At 38.4% G+C, this 26700-nt stretch overlaps 1 non-coding gene across 1 annotated transcript; it reads left to right on the top strand.

Moving 5' to 3' along the window:
* Positions 1 to 13696: 13696 nt before the first annotated feature.
* Positions 13697 to 13804, top strand: LOC112732088 (small nucleolar RNA R71). Its single transcript, XR_003167826.1, has one exon. It is a non-coding gene; the product is annotated as a small nucleolar RNA R71 (small nucleolar RNA).
* The last annotated feature ends 12896 nt before the right edge of the window (positions 13805 to 26700 follow it).

The following is a 26700-nucleotide window of genomic DNA, read 5'->3' as shown; positions in this document are numbered from 1 at the left end:
AAACTTAAGGATCTCCTTCTGTAATCCTAAAGAGGAAGCATGAAAAGCTTCTCTCACTGTAGAGTCAACCAAAGCCCCCACAGTCAAACTCTAAGTTTGGTGTTGAACCCCCACATTCAAACTCTAAGTTTGGTGTTGGGAGGTTCCAACAATGCTCTGAACATCTGTGAGGCTCCATGCTCACTGTCAAGCTATTGACATTAAAGAAGCGCTTGTTGGGAGGCAACCCAATGTTATTTAATTATATCTATTTTATTTTTATTGTTACTTTCATGTTTTATTAGGTGGATGATCAGGTAGAGTCACAAAAACTACTAAAAAATCAAAAATAGAATGAAAAAATAGCATTAAAAATAGCACACCTGGAAGAGGAGCATTTTGGTGTTTAAACGCCAGAAACAAGCACCAAGCTGGCGTTTAACGCCAGAAACATGCATCTACCTGGCGTTAAACGCCAGAAACAGGCTACATTTGGGCATTTAACGCCAGAAACAGGCAGCAGTCTGGCATTAAACGCCAGGATTACACAACAAGGGCGTTTTACACACCTAATTGGAGCAGGGATGTTAAGTTCTTGACCCCACAGGATTCCCATCTTCTCCCCTCTTTCTTCTTTTGCTCGAGGACGAGCAAACATTTTAAGTTTGGTGTGGTAAAAGCATTGCTTTTTGTTTTTCCATAACCATTAATGGTACCTAAAGCCAGAGAAACCTCAAAAAAGAGGAAAGGGAAGGCAAAAGCTTCCACCTCTGAGTCATGAGAGATGGAAAGATTCATCTCAAGGGTCCATAGCTCAGTAGTAGAGCATTTGACTGCACATCAAGAGAGCCCACTCATGCACCTCAACAAGAGCATGAGAAATTCCTCACCATGAAATCCCTGAGATGCCTCAGGGGATGCACTTTCCTCCACAGAATTATTGGGAGCAAATCAACACCTCCCTAGGAGAATTAAGTTCCAACATGGGACAACTAAGGATGGAGCACCAAGAGCACTCCATCATCCTCCATGAGATTAGAGAAGATCAAAGAGCTATGAGAGAGGAACAACAAAGACAAGGAAGAGACATAGAGGAGCTCAAGAGCACCATTGGTTCTTCAAGAAGAGGAAGACACCACCCTTACTAAGGTGGACCCTTTCCTTAATCTCCTTGTTCTTATTTTACTATTTTTCGGTTTTTGAGCCTTATGTTTTATTTATGTTTGTGTCTTTACTATATGATCATTAGTATTTAAGTGTCTATGTCTTAAAGCTAGGAATGTCCTATGAATCCATCACCTCTCTTAAATGAAAACTGTTCTAAAAACAAAAGAACAAGAAGTACATGGTTTCGAATTCATCCTTGAAACTGGTTTAATTATTTTGATATGGTGACAATACTTTTTGTTTTCTGAATGAATGCTTGAACAGTGCATATGTCTTTTGATGTTGTGGTTTATGAATGTTAAATATGTTGGCTCTTGAAAGAATGATAAAAAAGGAAAAATGTTGTTGATAATCTGAAAAATCATAAAATTGATTCTTGAAGCAAGAAAACGCAGTGAATACAAAAGCTTGCGAAAAAAAATGGCGAAAAAAAGAGAAAGAAAAAGAAAAAGTAAGAAGAAAAAGCCAAAAGCTCTTTAAACCAAAAGGCAAGAGCAAAAAGCCAATAGCCCTTAAAATCAAAAGGCAAGGGTAATAGAAAAGGATCTAAGACTTTGAGCATCAGTGGATAGGAGGGCCTAAAGGAATAAAATCCTGGCCTAAGCGGCTAAACCAAGCTGTCCCTAACCATGTGCTTGTGGCGTGAAGGTGTCAAGTGAAAACCTGAGACTGAGCGGTTAAAGTCAAGGTTCAAAGCAAAAAAAGAGTGTGCTTAAGAACCCTGGACACCTCTAATTGGGGACTTTAGCAAAGCTGAGTCACAATCTAAAAAGGTTCACCCAGTTATGTGTCTGTGGCATTTATATATCCGGTGGTAATACTGGAAAACAAATTGCTTAGGGCCACGGCCAAGACTCATTAAGTAACTGTGTTCAAGAATCAACATACTGAACTAGGAGAATCAATAACACTATCTGAATTCTAAGTTCCTATAGATGCCAATCATTCTGAACTTCAATGGATAAAGTGAGATGCCAAAACTATTCAAGAGGCAAAAAGCTACTAGTCCCGCTTATCTGATTGGAGCTAAGTTTCGTTGACATTTTGGAATTTATAGTATATTCTCTTCTTTTTATCCTATTTGATTTTCAGTTGCTTGGGGACAAGCAATAATTTAAGTTTGGTGTTGTGATGAGCGGAAAATTTATACACTTTTTGGCATTGTTTTTACATAGTTTTCAGTATGATTTAGTTAGTTTTTAGTATATTTTTATTAGTTTTTAAATAAAAATCACATTTCTATACTTTACTATGAGTTTGTGTGTTTTTCTGTGATTTCAGGTATTTTCTGGCTAAAATTGAGGGACTTGAGCAAAAATCAGATTCAGAGGTTGAAGAAGGACTGCAGATGCTGTTGGATTCTGACCTCCCTGCACTCAAAGTGGATTTTCTGGAGCTACAAAACTCCAAATGCTGCGCTCTCAATTGCGTTGGAAAGTAGACATCCAGGGCTTTCTAGAAATATATATAATAGTCTATACTTTACCCGAGTTTAGACGATGCAAACTGGCGTTCTACGCCAGTTCCATGTTGCATTCTGGAGTTAAACGCCAAAAACAGGTTGCAAAGTGGAGTTAAACGCTAGAAACAGGTTACAAACTGGCGTTCAACTCCAAGAGAAGCCTCTACACGTGTAAAGCTCAATGCTCAGCCCAAGCACACACCAAGTGGGCCCTAGAAGTGTATTTCTGCATCATTTACTCATTTCTGTAAACCCTAGTAACTAGTTTAGTATAAATAGGACTTTTTACTATTGTATTTACATCTTTGGATCATCTTTAGATTGTCTTTTGATCCTTTGATCATGTTTAGGGGGCTGGCCATTCGGCCATGCCTGGATCTTATTCTTATGTATTTCCAACGGTAGAGTTTCTATACACCATAGATTAAGGTGTGGAGCTCTGCTGTTCCTCATGAATTAATGCAAAGTACTACTGTTTTTCTATACAATTCAAGCCTATTTCTTCTCTAAGATATTCATTCGCACCCAAGAACATGATGAATGTGATGATTATGTGACGCTCATCACCATTCTCACCTATGAACGCGTGCCTGATAACCACTTCCGTTCTACATGAAGATGAGATAGAATGAGTATCTCTTAGGTATCTAATATAGGGGACCGAGTTCAAGATATTAAAATCTTTATGGTATAAGTTAGAATCCATGGATGGCCATTCTTGAGATCCGGAAAGTCTAAACCTTGTCTCTAGTATTCCGAGTAGGATCTGGGAAGGGATGGCTGTGACGAGCTTCAAACTCGCAAGTGCTGGGCGTAGTGACAGACGCAAAAGGATCACTGAATCCTATTCTAGTATGATCGAGAACCGACAGATGATTAGCCATGCAGTGACAGCGCATTGGACCATTTTCACTGAGAGGACAGGATGTAGCCATTGACAACGGTGATGCCCAACATACAGCTTGCCATGGAAAGGAGTAGGAATGATTGGATGAAGACAGCAGGAAAGCAGATGTTCAGGAGGAACGAAAGGATCTCTATACTCTTATCTGAAATTCTCACCAATGAATTACATAAGTATCTCTATCCTAGTTTATATTTTAATCATGTTTTTATTATCAATTCACCATAACCATTTGAATCCGCCTGACAGAGGTTTACAAGGTGACCATAGCTTGCTTCAGGCCGACAATCTCCGTGGGATCGACCCTTACTCATGTAAGGTTTATTACTTGGACGACCCAGTGCACTTGCTGGTTAGTTGTGCGAAGTTGTGACAAAGTGTGATTCGCATTTGAGAGCACCAAGTCTTTGGCGCCATTGTTGATGATCGCAACTTCGTGCGCCACCTATGAACCACTTCCTCAACATAATTTTGCACCACCTTACTCACAAGCCCTTTTTCACCAAACACCCCCATATGACCCCAACCCATATCCACCATACCAACCACCTTGTGAACCATATTAACCATATGAAGAACCACCCCAATTCCACCACCAATACCCTCAAGAACCACCACCTCCATATTATCACCAAGATGAATCACCTCCCATGTATGATAACTTTCAACCACATAATGAATTTCCCTTTCCACCACAACCCTCCATGGAAGAACACCCATATCCATCCATCCAAGAGCTAATGGATCATCTCAATTAAGCAATAGATCGGCTTCAAGAAATAATCCATCAAAAGGAGCAAGAGGAAGCCCAAAAGAATTATGAAGCTATCGAGGCTAACCTTGCCAAAATTAAAGCCAACTTGGACTCATGGGACTCATGCAACAAGCAAAGCATCTCCACAGATGAATGTGAGAAATCAACCGAAGAGAGGAGTATGAAGGAGATTTTAGAATCTCAACATGAGGACAAGGAGATGGGGTATGTCTTGCAACAAGTGGAGGAGGAAGAGATGGTTGAAAAAGAAGAAGTGGTTGAAGAGTTAAAGGAAGTTGAACAAGAGGTGGATTTCAAACTTGAGAGCACTTCCACACCAACTGACATTGTTGATGATTTTGTGGAAGTTTTTGAACCTTCTTCCAATGAGCTTGAATTTGGTGTTGAGGAGGATAATGCGCAACCTCATAAGCATATAATGAATGATAAAGAATTGAAAGAAGGTGATCAATTAACAAATCTTCCTCTTGGAGATGAGGCCACACCAACACATGATCCTTTGGTATTTGAGAAATCTTCTCCTCTTGAATTTGAGGTGGATGTTGAGACAAGTTCCACATTACCTCCAAGTTTTGATATGAAGAATGGAGAAGAGTTAGAAGAGGTTGGTGAGGAAGTAATTGGACATGAAGAGTCTTGTCAAGAGGTGAACATGGAAGAAGCTTGCCAAGAGGTGGAGGTATTCAAAGAAGAGCACAAGGGAATGGAACTTACAAGACCATTGGAGACGTCCCTTCCTAAGTCACCATCCAACATAATATTCAAGTGGGTAAAATTCTTATCTCTAATCTTTACTTTCCCACTTGAATATGGTTTGATTGAGACGGATGGACAACTTAGAGCTCTTTGTGGGGTTAAGAGCAAAAGAGAATTTATTAGTGGGTGAAAATGCCAATCAAGGTTTGTTATGGTTGAAAACTCAAAGCCTAAGTGCAATGGTTGGTATAGTTCTCAACTAAAGGGGTCTAGGAAGATGCTTTGGTGTTTACTTGAGAATTCGGATCACTTGTCACCTAATTAGAATTGTGATGATCAACTTGAAGATGGGTGTAGAAACAAGATTTGGGATCCGGAAATATATGAAGACCAATTTTGGAAGCTCTTAGCTTGTGTAGAACTTCATCAAGGCTTGATCTTGAATTTTGGAGCTTACTTGAAGTCCAAGCATTGGTGGAAGTTTCAAGATGAGTTCAAGCATAAGCCACCATGACAAGGAGCTTCCCAAATGTCCAACTTAAGGACTTAAACTAAAAGTGCTAGGTGGGAGACACCCCACCATGGTAAACTCTTTCCATTCTCTTGTAAATATAATCAATGGATGAATTGGGTTGCCATTGTTAGGTAGTTTTCTTCTTTGCATACTCTTGTTTTAATATTTTGGTTGTTGGTTTGTTTGATTAGATTTGTGCCTTAAGTTGTAGTTCAGTTGTTATTAAGTAGTGTTTTGCTTGTAGTATAAGTTATGTTTTTAGTGTATTTGAAAATTTTTCAAAAACCAAAAAGAATTTTTGTTAAATTTGATTTTTGATTATTTTAGAATGCTTGTAGATTAGGAGAGTACCTTGTTTTTATCCTAAGCTTCTTAAAAGAAAAAAAAAAGGGAATCCGCGCGCGAGCGTGCTATGCGCGCGCGCGCGCCGGTGTTGCATATGCACTCCTGGTACAAAAACCAGAGAGTTGTGCCAAAGTGGTGCCTATTCTGTGCCTGCGACCACGCGTAAGAGTGCATGACACGTACGCGTCGGTCGCCATCTTTACATCCACGTGTATGCGTGCTATGCGCATACGCGTCGCTTGTCATGCCTGCCCACCCACGCGCACGCGTGCGTGACGCGTACGCGTCGCTCTCCGCGCCCTGTTTTTTCCCCTGTTCTGCCCTATTTTCTTTCTCCCTTCTTCTCTTCTTTTCCTTCTAGTTTCTTCCTCTTTCTTTCTCTTCCTTTCTTCCTTTCTTACTTTCTTTCCCTTCTTCTTTTCTTTCCAAAATTCCACTTTTTATTTTTCTTATTTTCATTTTCTTCTATATGTTGCATTCGCATATTATCACCCGTTGCATTTTAATTTTGTTTTTATAGCTTGTTCTTGTTTTCTTTTCTAAGTTCTTGTTTTAATAATGGTGTTGGATTCTTATATTCAATTGTTGAGGATTTCTTGGTTAATCTTGGTGCTTTGTGACTTGTTTGACATTAATTGTAATATTTGCTCTACACACAAGATTAGTGCTTTAGTCCTTCCTGACTCATGATCCCTTGTTTTTGTACCTCATCATCATTGAGTTAGGATGGGACCAAATGCTCTCATGCTTATCACTAATCTTGTTTGTGTCAATTGTTGATTAACCTTGATGCAACATGCTCTTCATGTCATTTGCCTATGCTTTGACTTTGTTCTTGCATCAAGTATTAGTTAATATGCCTTTGCTTGAATTATTTTCTCACTTACAAGCGTAGCTAACATGTAGTGAGAACCTTACTCTTATTTGGCATTAGCCCCCGCCTATGTTCTACTTGCTTTGCTATCTTTGTTGTAGGCTTAATTTTCTTTCTTTTTCTTTCCTTTTAGGTTGGCCACCAAGAAGGGAAGGAATGGAAAAGCTTCTAAATGGGGCAACAAACAAGTTCACTCACACACCCTTTTGAAGGAGCTCATCAATTGTAGCAACCCATCCACCTTGCTCTCCTTTGTATGCACCGAGGACGGTGCAAATTTCTAAGTGTGGGGAGGTCGTTCGACCGACCTCCATGGGTAACAACTTCCTTTTTCAACACCAATTCTTAATTTTTGTCTTTGTTAGTTAGTTGTTGCATTGCATGATAGGTTTCATGTTAGTTAGAATTTGTACATATTTCACCATTTCTTTTTATGTTAGGACTACTTGGTTAGGGTGATGATTTCTTTTTCAAGAAAAATTATTTTTAGGGCACCCTACCAATTTTGAAAAAAAAATTGTTGAACTTGCTTGGAAGAATGTATTTTGGAACATGGTTTTTGAGCTAAGAACACAAGCATGTGAGTTTTGAGCCCAATTGCGTGGTTACATCATATAACCACTTATTTTCATTCTTGTGTGCATTATTCTTTTTCTATGATTGTAATCTTTGATTTGTTTGATTCTTTATGTCCATTATTCCCTGTATACATGCATTTATATGATTGAGGCCATCATTTCATTTAGCTCACTTACCCAAATAGCCTACCTTTCATCAACTATTGTTAGCCAATTTTGAGCCTATTTAATACCTTTTGTTATTAATGTTAGCACATCACTACCCATAAGCGAAAAATAATAAATGTCCCTTAATTTGGATCTTTGATTAGCTTAGGCTAGTGAGGGTGTGTATCATTTAGGTATGGGAAACTTGGGACATTGGTTGAGGTAAAAGTGTAGTTTTTATTTTTGTTGAAAATATTGGAAATTTGGTACATATTCATGCACTATATGTAAAACCATATGCATTGATACGTTTGTATATACTTTAGAAAAAAATGATAAAGGAAAAAAAAAAAAATATATATATATATATATATATATATATATATATATATATATATATGTGGAATATATATATAGAAAAAGGGAATGCATATAGAAAAAATGTCCCAAAGTAAAGTTCAATAAATATAGAAAAAAAAATCAATGCATATGGAATATGAATAAAAAAATATATATATAGAAAAAATATAGAAAAAAAAAAGAGAAAAAAAATAAAAAGGGGACAAAAATGTCCCAAAGTAAAGTTCAATAAAAATCAATGCATATGGAATATGAATTAAAGAGAATGCATGAGTATGTGAAAAGTGGGAATCATATGTACCTAGGGTGTGTATTAGAATTATATAAGTTGTTATATGTGTTTGGTGAGATCTTAGGCTAATCAAAGATTCAAATTTCAAGCTCACTTGACCATATACATCCCTAGCTTTACCCTAGCCCCATTACAACCTATGAATAAGACCTCATGATGAATGTATGCATGCATTGAATAATTGTTGATTGTTAGATGAAAAACAAATCATAGAAAGCATGACTAGAAGAGAATTGAGTGAATCGACCCTATACACTAGAGCGACTAGAGCGGATACACTTCCGGTGAGGGTTCGATGCTCAATTCCTTGTTCTCGTCTTTCATGAGCTTTTCTTCTTGCAAGTCTATTTGTACTTTATTTTGATATTCAAATTGGTAGGATCCATGAATCGTCATATGATCTTAGCCCTACTTGTTCATATGTGTTCTTGGAGATTGATTTACCTTTAACCAAGTAGGTAGAATCATTTTGCATTTAGTTGCATTCATATAGATAGGTGCACATAGTTTATTTGCATTGAATAAATGTTCATACCCCTTTTCCTGTCCTTCTTTATTCTTAGCATGAGGACATGCTTGGTTTAAGTGTGGGGAGATTTAATAAACTTCAATTTCGTGGTTCATCTTATGCTTAATTTGGGGGATTTTATCACCTTTTCCCACATTTATTCAATGAAATAGCATGGTTTTGCAATTCTCCCTTGATTTGTGCTTAAATGTGAAAACATGCTTTTTAGGCCTTAAAATAGCTAAATTTAATCCACTTTAATTCCATTCGATGCCTTGACATGTTTGTTGAGGGATTTCAGGTTCATAAGGCAAGTATTGGATGGAAGAAGTGAGGAGAAAAGCATGCAAAGTGGGAGAACTTATGAAAAAATGAAGGAACCGTAAAGCTGTCAAGCCTGACCTCTTGGCACTCAATCGACCATAACTTGAGCTACAGAGGTCCAAATGAGGCGGTTTCAGTTGCGCTAAAAAGCTAACAACTGAGGTTTCGAAATGATATAAAATTTTCCATATGTTGCTTCACGTTCAGGGGCGCGCACGCGCCATGTACGCGTGCGCACCGATGCTGCTCGTGGCCCACTAAAGTGAAATTGCCCCCAGCGATTTCTGAAGCATTTAGGCCCAATCCAACTCATTTCTGATGCTATTGAACCCAAGAATTGGAGAGGGAATGAACCAAGTAGTCATAGTTTAGTTTTCATCATATTTTAGGAGTAGACTTCTAGAGGGAGAAGCTCTCTCCTCTCTCTAGATTTAGTATAGAAATTAGGGTAGAGTTAGGTTAATCACTCTCAAATTTCTCTTTCAATTCTTGTTTTGATCTTAATTCTCTTACATTTTAGTGTTCTATTGTCTTAATCTTCTTAGTTTCTCTTGTTAATTTCTTGTTTTGCTCTCTTTTATGTTTATGAACAATTGTTGGATCTTATTTTTCTTTAATGCAATTTTATGTTTCCATGCTCTTCTATGTTCATCTTCATTGTTATTGTTGATTTCTTGCTTATGATAGTTATGGGTTTTACTAATTCTTGCAATTGATGATGTTTACTTTTTTTGCACTCTAGGTGTTTGTTAAAATGCTTTTACTAGTTTTTGAGTAGTTTCCTTCACTCTTGGCCTAGGCTAAGGGAATTGAGTGACCTTGAGTCATTGGGTCTCAATGATTTGGTGATTTGAGAACCCTTACTGGTCAATTTGATACTTGGTGCACGAAATTGTGATCTCTGGTAATGGCTCCAAAAGCTTGGTGCTCTAATCTCAATTCATAATTTGTCACAACTTCGATACAACTAACCAGCAAGTGCACTGGGTCGTCCAAGTAATACCTTACGTGAGTAAGGGTCGAATCCCACGGAGATTGTTGGTATGAAGCAAGCTATGGTCACCTTGCAAATCTCAGTCAGGCGGATATCAATTGATAATGGTGTTTTCGAATAATAATTAATAGAATAGGGATAGAGGTACTTATGTAAATCATTGGTAGGAATTTCAGATAAGCGAATGGAGATGCTTTTCGTTCCTCTGAACCTCTGCTTTCCTGCTATCTTCATCCAATCAGTCTTACTCCTTTCCATGGCTGGTTTTATGCAAGGGCATCACCATTGTCAGTGGCTACATCCCCTCCTCTCAGTGAAAAATATGCTCACATGCTCTGTCACAGCACGGCTAATCATCTGTCGGTTCTCGATCATGCTGGAATAGGATTCACCCTCCTTTTGCATTTGTCACTAACGCCCAGCACTCGCGAGTTTGAAGCTCGTCACAGTCATTCAATCATTGAATCCTACTCGGAATACCACAGACAAGGTTTAGACTTTCCGGATTCTCTTGAATGCCGCCATCATTCTAGCTTATACCACGAAGATTCTGGTTAGGAGATCTAAGAGATATTCATTCTAGCTTATTTCATATAGAACAGAAGTGTTTGTCAGGCATGCGTTCATAAGGGAGAAGGATGATGAGCGTCACACATAATCATCACCTTCATCACGTTCTTGGGTGTGAATGGATATCTTAGAAGCGAAGTAAGATGAATTGAATAGAAAACAGTAGTACTTTGCATTAATCTTTGAGGAACAGCAGAGCTCCACACCTTAATCTATGGAGTGTAGAAACTCTACCGTTTGAAAATACATAAGTGAAGGTCCAGGCATGGCCGTGTGGCCAGCCCCCATGGTCTAAGAACAATGCGTTCAAAGATGTCTAATACAATAGTAAAAGGTCCTATTTATAATAAACTAGCTACTAGGGTTTACATGAGTAAGTAATTGATGCATAAATTCACTTCCGGGGCCCACTTGGTGTGTGCTTGGGCTGAGCTCTAACTTTACACGTGCAGAGGCCATTTGTGGAGTTGAACGCCAGGTTTTGATCCATTTCTGGCGTTCAACTTTGGTTTTGGATCCTTTTCTGGCGCTGGACGCCAGAATTGGGCAGAGAGCTAGCGTTGAACGCCAGTTTGCGTCGTCTATTCTTGGCCAAAGTATGGACTATTATATATTTCTGGAAAGCCCTGGATGTCTACTTTCCAAATCAATTGGAAGCGCGCCATTTGGAGTTCTGTGGCTCCAGAAATCCATTTTGAGTGCAGGGAGGTCAGAATCCAACAGCATCAGCAGTCCTTCTTCAACCTCTGAATCTGATTTCTGCTCAAGTCCCTCAATTTCAGCCAGAAAATACCTGAAATCACAGAAAAATACACAAACTCATAGTAAAGTCCAGAAATGTGAATTTAACATAAAAACTAATGAAAACATCCCTAAAAGTAACTAGATCCTACTAAAAAGATACTAAAAATAATGTCAAAAAGCGTATAAATTATCCGCTCATCACAACACCAAACTTAAATTGTTGCTTGTCCCCAAGCAACTGAAAATCAAATAGGATAAAAAGAAGAGAATATACTATAAATTCCAAACTATCAATGAAACATAGCTTCAATCATATGAGCGGGACTTATAGCTTTTTGCCTCTTGAATAGTTTTGGCATCTCACTTTATCCATTGAGGTTCAGAATGATTGGCTTCTATTGGAACTCAGAGTTCAGATAGTGTTATTGATTCTCCTAGTTCAGTATGATGATTCTTGAACACAGCTTCTTTATGAGTCTTGGCCGTGGCCCTAAGCACTTTGTTTTCCAGTATTAGCACCGGATACATAAATGCCACAGACACATAATTGGGTGAACCTTTTCAGATTGTGACTCAGCTTTGCTAAAGTCCCCAATTAGAGGTGTCCAGGGTTCTTAATAGAGTTAGATAAATAAACATTGGGTTGACTCCACATGATCATTAACCTAAGAAAACATGAAAAACAAAAATAATAGAGTTAGATAAATAAACATTGGGTTGCCTCCCAACAAGCGCTTCTTTAATGTCAATAGCTTGACAGTGGGCTCTCATGGAGCCTCACAGATGTGCAGAGCTTTGTTGAAACTCTCCAACACCAAACTTAGAGTTTGGATATGGGAGTTCAACACCAAACTTAGAGTTTGGTTGTGGCCTCCAAACACCAAACTTAGAGTTTGACTGTGGGGGCTTGGGTTGACTCTGCTTTGAGAGAAGCTTTTCATGCTTCCTCTCCATGGTTGCAGAGGGAGATCCTTGAGTTTTAAACACAAGGGAGTCCCCATTCAATTGAAAGACTAATTCACCTCTGTCAACATCAATCAAAGCTCTTGCTGTGGCCAGGAAAGGTCTTCCTAGGATGATGGATTCATCTTCTTCCTTTCCAGTATCCAGGACTATGAAATCAGCAGGGATGTAAAGGCCTTCAACCTTTACTAATACGTCCTCTACTTGTCCATATGCCTGTTTTCTTGAATTGTCTGCCATCTCTAATGAGATTTTAGCAACTTGCACCCCATAGATTCCCAGTTTCTCTATTACAGAGAGGGGCATGAGGTTTATTCCTGAACCAAGGTCACACAGAGCCTTAAAGATCATGGTGCCTATGGTACAAGGTATTATGAACTTCCCAGGATCCTGACTCTTCTGAGGCAATGTCAGTTGATCCAAATCACTTAGTTCATTGATAAACAAGGGAGGTTCAACTTCCCAAGCATCAATGCCAAATAATTTGGCATTCAGCTTCATGATTGCACCAAGAAACTTGGCAGATTGCTCTTCAGTAACATCCTCATTCTCTTCAGAAGAGGAATACTCATCAGAGCTCATGAAGGGCATAAGGAGGTTCAATGGAATCTCTATGGTCTCTAGATGAGCCTCAGAGTCCTTTGGTTCCTCAGAGGGAAGCTCCTTATTGATCACTGGACGTCCCAGGAGGTCTTCCTCCTTGGGATTCATGTCCTCTCCTCTCCTCACAGGTTCGGCCATGGTGCTTATGTCAATGGCCTTGCACTCTCCTTTTGGATTCTCTTCTGTATTGCTTGGGAGAGTACTAGGAGGGATTTCAGTGATCCTTTTACTCAGCTGGCCCACTTGTGCTTCCAAATTTCTAATGGAAGACCTTGTTTCAGTCATGAAACTTACAGTGGCCTTGGACAGATCAGAGACTAAGTTTGCTAAATTAGAAGTATTTTGTTCAGAGTTCTCTGTCTGTTGCTGAGTTGATGGTGGAAAAGGCTTGCTATTGCTAAACCTGTTTCTTCCACCATTATTAAAGCCTTGTTGAGGCTTTTGATCCTTCCATGAGAAATTTGGATGATTTCTCCATGATGAGTTATAGGTGTTTCCATAAGGTTCACCTAAGTAATTCACCTCTGCTATTGCAGGGTTCTCAGGATCATAAGCTTCTTCTTCATAAGAAGCCTCTTGAGTACTGTTGGATGCAGCTTGCATTCCATTCAGACTCTAAGAGATCATATTGACTTGCTGAGTCAATATTTTGTTCTGAGCCAATATGGAATTCAGAGTATCAACTTCAAGAACTCCCTTCTTCACAGGCGTCCCATTATTCACAGGATTCCTTTCAGAAGTGTACATGAACTGGTTATTAGCAACCATGTCAATGAGTTCTTGAGCTTCTGCAGGCGTTTTCTTTAGGTGAATGGATCCACCTGCAGAAGTGTCCAGTGACATCTTTGATAGCTCAGATAAACCATCATAGAATATATCCAGGATGGTCCATTCTGAAAGCATGTCAGAAGGACACTTTTTGGTCAACTGTTTGTATCTTTCCCAAGCTTCACAGAGGGATTCACCTTCTTTCTGTTTGAAGGTTTGAACATCAGCTCTAAGCTTGCTCAGCTTTTGAGGAGGAAAGTACTTGGCTAAGAAAGCCGTGACCAGCTTATCCCAAGAGTTCAGGCTGTCTTTGGGTTGAGAATCCAACCATAATCTAGCTCTGTCTCTTACAGCAAAGGGGAAAAGCTTGAGCCTGTAGACTTCAGGATCTACTCCATTAGTCTTAACAGTATCACATATCTGCAAGAATTCAGTTAAGAACTGAAAAGGATCTTCAGATGGAAGTCCATGAAACTTGCAGTTCTGCTGCATCAGAGAAACTAATTGAGGTTTCAGCTCAAAGTTGTTTGCTCCAATGGCAGGAATGGAGATGCTTCTTCCATGTAAATTGGAATTAGGTGCAGTAAAGTCACCAAGCATCCTCCTTGCATTATTATTATTTTCGGCTGCCATCTCCTCTTCCTGTTCGAAAATTTCTGAAAGGTTATCTCTGGATTGTTGTAATTTAGCTTCTCTTAATTTTCTCTTCAGAGTCCTTTCAGGTTCTGGATCTGCTTCAACAAGAGTATTTTTGTCCTTGCTCCTGCACATATGACAAAGAAGAGGGCACAGAAAAAATAATAATAATAGAGACCCTTTATACCACAGTATAGGGATCCCTTTGTGAGTGGAAGAAAAGAGGGGGAGATGAAGAATGTAATGTAATGGAAGAAACACAACTGTGAGGAGGGTTGATATGTGAGATGAGATGTTAGTAAATGAATAAATAAATAGAATAAGATGGGAGAGGGAGAATTTTCGAAAAATATTTTTGAAAAAGTGTTAGTGATTTTCGAAAATGGTTTTTGAAAAATGTTAGTATTTTTCGAAAAAAATTTTTTAAAATCAAAAATAAAAATAAAAATAATTAGTTAATTAAAGAGAAATTTTTGAAAAAGGGGGGAGATATTTTCGAAAATTCGGGAGAGAGAGTTAGTTAGGTAGTTTTGAAAAAGTTAAGAAACAAACAAAAAGTTAGTTAGTTAGTTGAAACAAATTTTTTTTTGAAAAGATAAGAAGTTAGGAGGTTAGAAAAGATATTTTGAAACCAACTTTTTGAAAAAGGTAAGATAAGAAGATATTTTTAGAAATTAGTTTTGAAAAAGATTTGATTTTTAAAATCTCAATTAATGACTTGATTCATAAGAAATCACAAGATATGATTCTAGAACTTAAAGTTTGAATCTTTCTTAACAAGCAAGTAACAAACTTCAAATTTTTGAATCAAAACATTGATTGATTATGTTATTTTCGAAAATAACTAAGAATTTTGAAAAAGATTTGATTTTTGAAAGAGATTTTGAAAAAGATAAGATTTTCAAATTGAAAATTTGATTTGACTCATAAGAAACAACTTGATTTTAAAAATTTTTGAAAAAGTCAACTCAAATTTTCGAATTTGATGAGAGAAAAAGGGAAAGATATTTTTTTTTTTTGAATTTTTATGATGAGAGAGAAAAACACTAAAATGATGCAATGCATGAAAATTTTAGATCAAAACTATGAATGTATGCAAGAATGCTATGAATGTCAAGATGAACACCAAGAACACCGTGAATATCATGATGAACATCAAGAACATATTTTTGAAAAATTTTTAATGCAAAGAGAACATGCAGGACACCAAACTTAGAATTCTTTAATGCTTAGACACTAGGAATTCAAGAATGCATATGAAAAATACTATACAACACAAAACAAAAAATCATCAAGATCAAACAAGAAGACTTACCAAGAACAACATGAAGATCATGAAGAACACTATGAATGCATGAATTTTCGAAAAAATGCAAGATGCATATGCAATTGACACCAAACTTATAACATGACACATGACTCAAACAAGAAACACAAAAATATTTCTGATTTTTATGATTTTCTAAATTTTTTGGATTTTTATTTTATATTTTTCGAAAAACTATTTTGGAAAAGAAAAATAAGGATTCCAAAATTTTTAATATGAATTCCAGGAATCTTATGTTCTAAAGCTCCAATCAAAGGGTCAGGCATGGCTTAATAGCCAGCCAAGCTTTAGTATATAATTACATGGACTGGAGTGATTAGTTGAATACCAATCCCAAAGCAGTTTGGGTATGGCTTTACAGCCAGATAGGATTCAACATGTTTCATGAAACACTAGAATTCATTCTTAAAAATTTTGAAGCCATAGAATAATTTATTTTTGAAAACATTATTTTTATTATTATATTTATTTATTATATATTTTTTTTTCGAAAACAAAAGAAAAATTTTTGAAAGATTTTTGAAAAATTTTTGAAAACAAAACAAAAAGAAAATTACCTAATCTGAGCAACACGATGAACCGTCAGTTGTCCATACTGGAACATTCCCTGGCAACGGCGCCAAAAACTTGGTGTTGTTGCCGGATCAAACTTGGCACTGATGTTACCGGACCAAAAGCTTGCCGAAAACTCAAACAATCCCCGGCAACGGCGCCATAAACTTGGTGCACGAAATTGTGATCTCTGGTAATGGCTCCAAAAGCTTGGTGCTCTAATCTCAATTCATAATTTGTCACAACTTCGATACAACTAACCAGCAAGTGCACTGGGTCGTCCAAGTAATACCTTACGTGAGTAAGGGTCGAATCCCACGAAGATTGTTGGTATGAAGCAAGCTATGGTCACCTTGCAAATCTCAGTCAGGCGGATATCAATTGATAATGGTGTTTTCGAATAATAATTAATAGAATAGGGATAGAGGTACTTATGTAAATCATTGGTAGGAATTTCAGATAAGCGAATGGAGATGCTTTTCGTTCCTCTGAACCTCTGCTTTCCTGCTATCTTCATCCAATCAGTCTTACTCCTTTCCATGGCTGGCTTTATGCAAGGGCATCACCGTTGTCAGTGGCTACATCCCCTCCTCTCAGTGAAAAATATGCTCACATGCTCTGTCACAGCACGGCTAATCATCTGTCGGTTCTCGATCATGCTGGAATAGAATTCACCCTCCTTTTGCGTTTGTCACTAACGCCCAGCACTCGCGAGTTTGAAGCTCGTCACAGTCATTCAATCATTGAATCCTACTCGGAATACCACAGACAAGGTTTAGACTTTCCGGATTCTCTTGAATGCCGCCATCATTCTAGCTTACACCACGAAGATTCTGGTTAGGAGATCTAAGAGATATTCATTCTAGCTTATTTCATGTAGAACAGAAGTGTTTGTCAGGCATGCGTTCATAAGGGAGAAGGATGATGAGTGTCACACATAATCATCACCTTCATCACGTTCTTGGGTGTGAATGGATATCTTAGAAGCGAAGTAAGATGAATTGAATAGAAAACAGTAGTACTTTGCATTAATCTTTGAGGAACAGCAGAGCTCCACACCTTAATCTATGGAGTATAGAAACTCTACCGTTTGAAAATACATAAGTGAAGGTCCAGGCATGGCCGTGTGGCCAGCCCCCATGGTCTAAGAACAATGCGTTCAAAGATGTCTAATACAATAGTAAAAGGTCCTATTTATAATAAACTAGCTACTAGGGTTTACATGAGTAAGTAATTGATGCATAAATTCACTTCCGGAGCCCACTTAGTGTGTGCTTGGGCTGAGCTCTAACTTTACACGTGCAGAGGCCATTTGTGGAGTTGAACGCCAGGTTTTGATCCATTTCTGGCGTTCAACTCTGGTTTTGGATCCTTTTCTGGCGCTGGACGCCAGAATTGGGCAGAGAGCTAGCGTTGAACGCCAGTTTGCGTCGTCTATTCTTAGCCAAAGTATGGACTATTATATATTTCTGGAAAGCCCTGGATGTCTACTTTCCAACGCAATTGGAAGCGCGCCATTTTGAGTTCTGTGGCTCCAGAAAATTCATTTTGAGTGCAGGGAGGTCAGAATCCAACAGCATCAGCAGTCCTTCTTCAACCTCTGAATCTGATTTCTGCTCAAGTCCCTCAATTTCAGCCAGAAAATACCTGAAATCACAGAAAAACACACAAACTCATAGTAAAGTCCAGAAATGTGAATTTAACATAAAAACTAATGAAAACATCCCTAAAAGTAACTAGATCCTACTAAAAAGATACTAAAAACAATGTCAAAAAGCGTATAAATTATCCGCTCATCAATACTCATTGACACCAATCCACTACTAATCTAATTAGTAGATAGGTTGGGACTTATAGGTTGATGTGATCAAATCCATTTGACGTACTTCAAGTCTAGGAGTAGATATTACGTACTTTAGGCTTTTGGAAGTAGACTTAATGAGCTCGGTTCCTCATAATTGTCAATATTTGGTTTGTAGACAAGGATGGTAATCTCAATTACCTATGTCTAGCCAAGAGTACTTTCCTTTATTTTATTAGTTCATTGTTCATTTACTTTTCTTTCCAAAACACAAAATCAAAACCCCTTACCCCTTTAAAGCCAATAATTGAGCACTTCATTGTAATTTCTTGTGAGACGACCCAGAGTTCAAATACTTCGGTTAATTCTTATTTGGGGTTCGTTACTTGTGACAACCAAATTTAATTTGATTCGAGGATTGACTATTGGTTTGGACTATACTAACAACGGTTACTAACAACGGAATTATTTTGGACTATACTTTTCTCTCATGGAAGATAACCTATATCTTCTTCCAATGTTGGAGATGACGAAATAAGATAAATTCTTGTTAAGTATTGTTATGATTAATGACTAGGATAGAAAGCCTATGATCTCAAACCTTGCCATGAATGTCTCTCTTTATTAATTGCTTTCTTTAATTGCTCTTTTTACTTTTCTTGTCATTTAAGTTTTCTTGCCATTTATTTTATTGTCCCTTTACCAAACCAAACCCCTTATCCCCTTCATAGCCAATAATTAAACACTTCATTGCAATTCCAAATCAAATACTTCGGTTAATTTTTATTGGGGTTTGTACATGTGACAACCAATATTTTTTTTATGTGAGAATTGTTTGTTGGTTTGGAGCTATGCTTACAACGAAGTAATTCTTTCTATAAGAAGAAAATATAGACCAACAACAAATTTTCTCATAATCAGAAGGACCAGTTTCTTTTCAATATTCAAGTTCGCCTTCCGAAATTTGAGTGGGAAGCGAAGCTCACAGTAGAGGTTGGGGAATTTGATCGGGTCAGTGGATGGAAGTAGCTGATTCTCTTCGTCCATATCATTCAGAGGGTTCTTAGCATAGTTCGCGTAAGGTGAAGGGGTAGAGGCTTTAGAGCGCTTTCTCTTCTTTGAAGTAGTGGCTATAGCTTTTCCTTTATCTGACATCCTGAAAAACAGATGTAATATTATATAAGCAATAAGCCAAATAGATGTATAGTACTCAAAGTGAAACATATTCATGAAGTGAGTGAAGAAAAGAGAATTCTTGGAATGCAAGTAACAGAGTTTAAAATTCAAGCAAAGTCACAAACCAAGAATTCAACCCATAATTGCACAATACTTGTTCATTGAGCCTAAAAAATGCCATATTCAAAAAGAATGCTTAATGAGTTATGTTCAAAACAAAAGGAAGAAATCAGTTGGTTAATCAAGTTAGAATTAGAAATTAGTTCAAAAATTAGTGATATGACCATTATCGGCTCAATCGAAAGAAGTGTACAAAACAGGGTTGCAAGCATACTCACAATCATGAAATGCATATAGTCATTGATGATGAAATATAATATTGCTAAAAAGCAACTAATATGAAAACAAGTCATCAATCAATGTAAAGATCACTAGAATTATATGAATTGGTGTTGGTAAAGTCAAAACATTAAAGAATGAGTCACTCAAGAAGTATTCAACACCAAATTCACTGATGCATAAAAGTCACAAGTTGAGACAAGAGTGGAAAATCTTATGATCTATGTGGCTTAATGTAAATTATGTATGAATAAAGTGAATTAAATCAGCCACATAGTTTGAAAACCTTCAACTTGTGTGTTCATGCAAAAGAGGCACAAAATCTTAAAAGAGTTACAAGTGATGGCCAATCTGAAAAATTCATTCAAACTATTCAATGCATATAAGCAAATCAGCATGAATAATAAGCAAAGAATATGATAAACATGACCAAAACTTGTTCTTGAGGAGTTTCCCAAACCATTTAGCTAACAAAGTTCTATTGACACAGAGATCGTCAAATAGAAGTTTGTTGCATCAATCAAAACAATGTCATTTCATGAAAGATGGTTAGGAAAAATCTGGCAGTATTTCAACAGTAAATTGGCTATTTTCCAAATTCAAACAGTCAAATCAATTTCCATATGAATTCATTAAAAATCAAAAGCACAAAAACTATGTATGAGTTCATATGAATTGAACAAATAGCCAATCTTTAGCAGCAAACATCAGAAATCAATTCAAACCAAACCAGCCAGCTACAAACAGCATTCTTTCTTTAAACAATGCAGAAAATACTAGCTTTCAGCACAGCACCAGAATGGAATCATGAACAAAATAAAATAGAAATTCAGCAATAACAGGGTCTTGAAACAAGAATACAATGGAAAATTGAAGTGGAGCAGTTGACAATTCAATTTGAATTCGAGAAAAACAGCATCACTCCATCAACAATGAACCATTCAATAAGCAAGCAATCTGAATTCCAACACTTCAAACCAGATTGAATTCAGGGAATTGGGTTCAAATTAGAACAAGACTCAGTATCACCAGGCATGACACAGCAGCATTAAACCAGCCAAACGTACAGCACAAACAAAGCAGGAAAATCAATGGATGGCAACACTTTCAATCATCATCATTGTTCAAACAAACCTAAATCCATTACTCAGCCCAGGTTCTCTAACCACCTAATCAACTAACATGCAATTCTAACTAACTAAGCTAATTACATAATTAATATAACAGTAAAGGAAACAGAACAGGGGAAGGCAAAAACCAGGAAGACAGAGAAGAAGCAGAAATGTAGGAAGGGAAAACTGACAGGGGAAACAGCACGGAAGCACTGCCAGCAGCGGTACTCATGGCGGCGCTCTTGGTCGCGGTGGCGGCGCAGGTTGCTGGCGAGATGAAAAAACAGAAACAGAACAGGGAGAACGGGTGAGATAGAGAGAGAGCAGAGGGGTGAGAATGGAGAGAGAGAGAGAGAGAGAGAGAGAGAGAGGGTGTGTGTACGGCGACGGTGGTGCTTCGCCGGAGGTCGCAGGGATGATGGTTGAAAATGGAGGGAGAAGAAGAAATGGAACGTTGGAGAGAAGAAGAGGGTTGGGGCACGACTGCGCTAGGGCTTTCGTGTCCCTAGTTAAATGGGATTTTTTAAATCCACGCGTGCGCGCACCGTGCGCACCCGCGTGGGTGGGAGAATAAGGAAGTGGCGCGGAAGCGCCATATGCGCCCGCACGTAGATGAGAGAATTGCCAATGGGCGCGAACGCGTACGGTGCACGTCCGCGCGGGTGTGCTGGGCCAGAGGCACAAAAGGGGCCCAGAGTTGGCATAACTCTCGGGCCCTTTGGCCTGGGTGATGCAAAAATGAATCCACGCGCGCACACTGTGCGCTTGCGCGTGGATGAGTTGAATGATGGTGAGGCGCGGAGGCACAAAGTGCGCCTACGCGTGGGTATGGGAAACGCAAAGGGACGTGGACACGTACAACACGCGTCCGCGTGGGTTAAGGCACAGAGTTGGCCCAAAAGTGGCACAACTCTCTGGTCCTTGGCCCATAAAGCTCAAAGGCGCAGCCGACGCGCGCGCGCTATGCGCTTGCGCGTGGCTGCTCAATTTTCATTCTTTTCATTCATTTTTTTTACATAAAGCACTAAGAAGTCCTCAAAATCCTCCTAGCCTTCTCTAGGACTCATAAACCAGCCAAAATGCAAAGTCAAACAAATTTTTGAATTTTTGGAGATTTTTCAAATAAATTGAGGAAACTTGCAATCCAAGCAAAAACTAATTAAGGCATAGATTCTATAAAAAAATTAGCAAGCAAGACAAAATGTACTACGGAGGAAAGAACTATATACAATGGAACCCAATTTATTCATTCATTATTCCTACAAGAGAATGGAAAGAGTTTACCATGGTGGGGTGTCTCCCACCAAGCACTTTTGGTTTAAGTCCTTAAGTTGGACATTTGGAAGGTTCCTTATCAAGGTGGTTTATGCCGGTATTCATCCTTGAACCTCTAAGAGTGCTTGACCTTCAATTGGTTGTCAGAAGTCCCAACCATTTTCACCAAGCTTTGGTGAGATTCTCTCCAGGATATGAGCTCCCAAAATCGATTTTCATGGTGTGATCCAGGATCCCATATCTTATCTTCGCACCCATCTTCTAGTTGATTGCCTTGATTCCGTCCGGGTGACAAGAAAGCAGAATTCTCGTAGAAGCACCAGACTATCCTCCTAGACCCATTTAATTGAGCATTACACCAATCCACGCTCTTCAATTTTGAGCTTTCAACCATAATGAGTCTAGATTTACAACGCCAACCACTAAACATCCTCCTTTTTTGCTTAATTCCACAAAGCGCCCTAAGTTGGCCATCCATCTCAAGCAAACCATATTCAAGTGGGGTAATAAAACTGAGAGTTAGAAGTTTTACCCACTCAAATGAAGGATTAGATGATAACATAGGTGGAGGAGTTCCCAATGATCTTGACAAAGCACGCTCCACTCCCGTCCATCCTTTTCTAGAGTTTTCCACCACTTGGCAAGGTTCTTCGAGCTTTACTTCTCGCCAAGCTTCTTCAAGTTCACACTCTTCTTCACCAATTTCTTCTATTCCCCCCCCTCCCCATCACTCTCATCATAGACAGGAGGTTTAGCGAAGTCTACCTCGTCATCAATTCCAAGCACAGTGGGGAAGGACTCATCAAGCTCAAAAGGATCATATGTTGATTCGGAATCATCATAAATAGGAGGGCTTGTTGCTTGGGACTCTTCTTCCAATTCTTCATTCACAATATGCCTTGGAAGTTGCACGTCCTCCTCAACATTGCTTTCTAATTCACTAGAAGAAGGCTCAACAAGATCATCAAGGGGATTGATCAAAGTGGACAAAAATTCACTAATGATGGGATCCACTTCTTGATGAATTTTCTTCGACTTTCTATCCACTTCCTCAACATCACTCTCCTCTTTAGCATCCCTCCCAAACTTCGTGGAAGGTGGCTCTTTAACTTGAGATTCCTTTATGTGCTCAACGTATCCTAAACATCCAACCACTACTTCCTTTTGTTCACTAATTTCTACCTCCTCCTCTTTTTTTACTTCTTGTTTTCATTCCTCCTCCTCTCCATGGAGCTTCAAGTTCACTCTCTCGCCAAGCTTAGGCGGGATGAAACCATGTTGCCAATCGCCTCTACCATGGTAGCCATTTTTGCTCTTAACTCTGCAAACTTCTTTTTATCCTCCTCTTGTCGCCTTAAGATATGAGATTCAAGATCTTTCAATTCCAACAAGGGGGCTTCATCGAAAGGTGATGGTGAAAGAGAGAATTCATTGTTTGAGGGAAGGTTGTTATAGTCAAAAGGTGGTTCATATTGGTGAAATTCTTGAGGTGGTGTGTATGGAACTTGTGGTTCATGAGAGTATTGGTATTGGAAAGGTGGTGGTTCTAGATATGGTTCATATGGTGGTTGGTATAGTGGGTATGGGTTGGGGTTATATGGAGGTAAATGGTGGTAGTAGGCTTGTGAGTAAGGAGGTTCAAAATTATGTTGTGGAGGGGGTTCATATGCATGTGGTGGTTGTAGTTGACAATCACAATAAGGGTCATCACACACATTGGATTGGTATGCATTAGGATCAGGATTATACCCATATGAGTTCAGAGGGGGTTGTTGCCAAGAAGGTTGTCCTTGAGTTTGGGGTTCCTCCCATCTTTGATTTCCAAATCCTTGATGCACATCCTCATTGAAGCTTCCATTTCCTACAACATAGTTTGAACTATACTCATAGCCAAAGTGAGGAGAATTCATGGTGATAAGAGAAGACAAAAATAAAACTAACAAGAAACAAAGAAAACAAAATCCTACAACAAGTAAAAGCCAACAAACAAAACCAAAAATCAAACTATTCACAATATATACAATAGTTAATAGTATAGCGCCATTGCTATCCCCGGCAACGGCGCCATTAATTTGATGGGGTGAGAATCGTTGTCGATCTAGATTTTCTTCCTAAAGAAAGGAATTACTTCGTTGTAAGCATAGCTCCAAACCAACAAACAACTCTCACATCAAATTAAAATATGGTTTTGTCACAAGTACAAACCCCAATAAGAATTAACCGAAGTATTTGGACTCCGGGTCGTCTCACGAGGATAGCAATGAGGTGGTCAATTATTAGCTATGAAGGGGTAAAAGGGGGTTTGATTGGTAAGAGGGCAAGAAAATAAATGAGCAAGACGCATAAATCAAACAAGCAATTGAAGAAAACAAATAATAAAGGATCCTTGGCTAAGACTTAGGTGATCGAGATCACTATCCTTGTCAACGATTCAAACATTGATAATCATGTGGAACCGAGCTCATTAGGTCTATTGACTAAATCCTTAAGTACGTGATGTCTACTCCTAGGCTTGGAGTATGTCAAATGGCTTGATCAACATCAATCCATAAGTCAACCTAGCTACTAATTGACTTAGTATTAGGTTAGAGTCAATGGTTATCAAATTGATCCCCAAGGGTTCTAGAATTACCAATTCCATGAAGCCCAAGAACTCAAGATCACTCAATCCCCTTAGCCTAGGCCAAGGGTCAAGAGAACTACTCAAAAACTAAAGGGAATATTATATCAAACACCTAGTGTGCACTAAGAGAAATCATCACAAAATGCTAAAATTAAGGAGACCCATAACTATCATAAACAAGAACTCAACAGTAGCAAGCAAGATCAACATGAAAGAAACATCAACATCAAATTGCATTACTTGTAAACCGAATTCAACATGAGTTCATCGTCACAAATGAAAACAAGATGAGAAATTAACATTATAACTAAAGAGATCAAGTTATGAACATGAGAAACTATAAAAGAAATAAGATGAAAGCAAGGAATTAAACATGGATCTATAACAATTTAACCTAATCCTAACCTAATTCTAGAGAGAAGAGGGAGCTTCTCTCTCTAGAAAACTAACTAAAGGCTCATGTTGACTAACTAATTGCTCCCCCTTTGCTTGGACTTCAATTCTGCATGAAATACACTCAGAAACAAGTTGGATTTGGGCCAGGGCAGCTCAGAAATTGCCCCAGCATTTTGCCTTTAAGTGGGCCACGTAAGAGTATCGGCGCGTGTGTGCCATGTGCGCGTGCGCATCGATTGACTGTTTCTTCATCGGCGCGTACGCGGCATGTACGCGTGAGCGCCCTTATGTGAAATCACATTTGCGCGTGCACGCCTTGTACGCGTGCACGCCCATTGATGCATTCCCAAATCTTTGTTTCTTCATGCATTCTCCACTTTGTATGCTTTTCTCCTCATTTCTTCCATCCGATACTTGCCTTCTGAACCTGAAATCACTTAACAAACACATCAAGGCATCGAATGGAATTAAAGTGAATCAAAATCACCAATTTAAGGTCCTAAAAAGCATTTTTTTACACTTAAGCACAATTCAAGGGAGAATTACAAAACCATGCTATTTCATTGAATAAATGTGGGAAAAGGTGGTAAAATCCCCAAAAATAAGCACAAGATAAACCACAAGATCGGGGTTTATCACATTGTCAATCTTAATCAATTCCCGGCAACGGCGCCAAAAACTTGATGACACGGAAATCACATCCGCACAACTACCGGCAAGTATACCAGGTCGCATCATGAAGTAAAACTCACAAGAGTGAGGTCGATCCCACAGGGATTGATGGATCAAGAAACTTTAGTTGGGTGATGAGTCTAGTCAAGCTAATATTTGAAAGAGTTTGGTGAAATTTAATGGACGGAATATAAATTACAAGAAAGTAAGACAACAAAATGTAAAGTACTAGAAATTTAAACGCTGGAAAGTAAAGGACTAGAGAGTTAAATGTTGAAAAGTAAATGACAGAAACATAAATGACAAGAAATGTAAATAGGCTGAATCTTAAATTACAAGAAAGTAAAGGTACAAATGTAAATGGTGCTAGAAAGTAAATTGCATGAAAAGTAAAAGGTCACGGGTGCTGGGAATCAAGGAAGCAATAAATCAAAGCAATTAAAGTGAATTCAAGGTAACCAAAATGAAGAATATCAAAGAGAAAGATTCATTAGGGATTGAAGATATCATAATCCATCATGAATCAAATGGGTCTCAACTTCATTCTCAATCATATGAAGTAGATCTATGGCGGATTGTAATTGATTGAGTCCCAATTTCTTGACAACTCAATCTCTCTAAAGACAATCAATCTTGCCAATTCCTTGATCTAATTGTCATGAGAAGAGGTTAAGCACATTTTCTTATCCATAAGCCACACAAATTCTCAAGACCTCAATTCCTCCCGAATGGTGTTGGTCAAGAGAATTGTGAAGGATAGAGCTTCAATTATAATGCCTATGATTCCCCTTCCGAGGCTCACATAAGCATTCAATAGATTTAAACCCCTTCCGGAGTGAGTGAATCACAATCAACATAGAAGATATCCTTTAGCTACAACAAGTGGATTGAGAAGAAGAAGAATTTCATTCAATCATGTAAATTACAAAAAGAAAAGAAAAGTACATGAAACTAAAGAAAGTACAAAGAGAATGATTTCAGGGTTTCCCAATTAGGGTCCCTGCTTCCCAGCCTTTTTTTCTAACTACAAAATCTATCTTATTTATACACTTTCCAAATCAATCTTCAAGTCTTTAGATGTGGGCTTTCGGCCTTAGTTGAAGCAAGTTAGGATTGGCTCTTTGTGACGTTGACATTGGCGTTAGTTCACTAACGTTCACAAGCGTGCTTCGGTGCCATTTGGAATGAAAGTTGGTGCTAGCATTGGTGACCAACGTTTGTGCA

The sequence above is a fragment of the Arachis hypogaea genome, chromosome 12 (genome assembly GCF_003086295.3).
Source record: "Arachis hypogaea cultivar Tifrunner chromosome 12, arahy.Tifrunner.gnm2.J5K5, whole genome shotgun sequence".
Lineage (NCBI taxonomy): Eukaryota > Viridiplantae > Streptophyta > Magnoliopsida > Fabales > Fabaceae > Arachis > Arachis hypogaea.
Note: the sequence above shows the minus strand (reverse complement) of the source record. Positions and strands in the feature narration are given on the sequence as shown.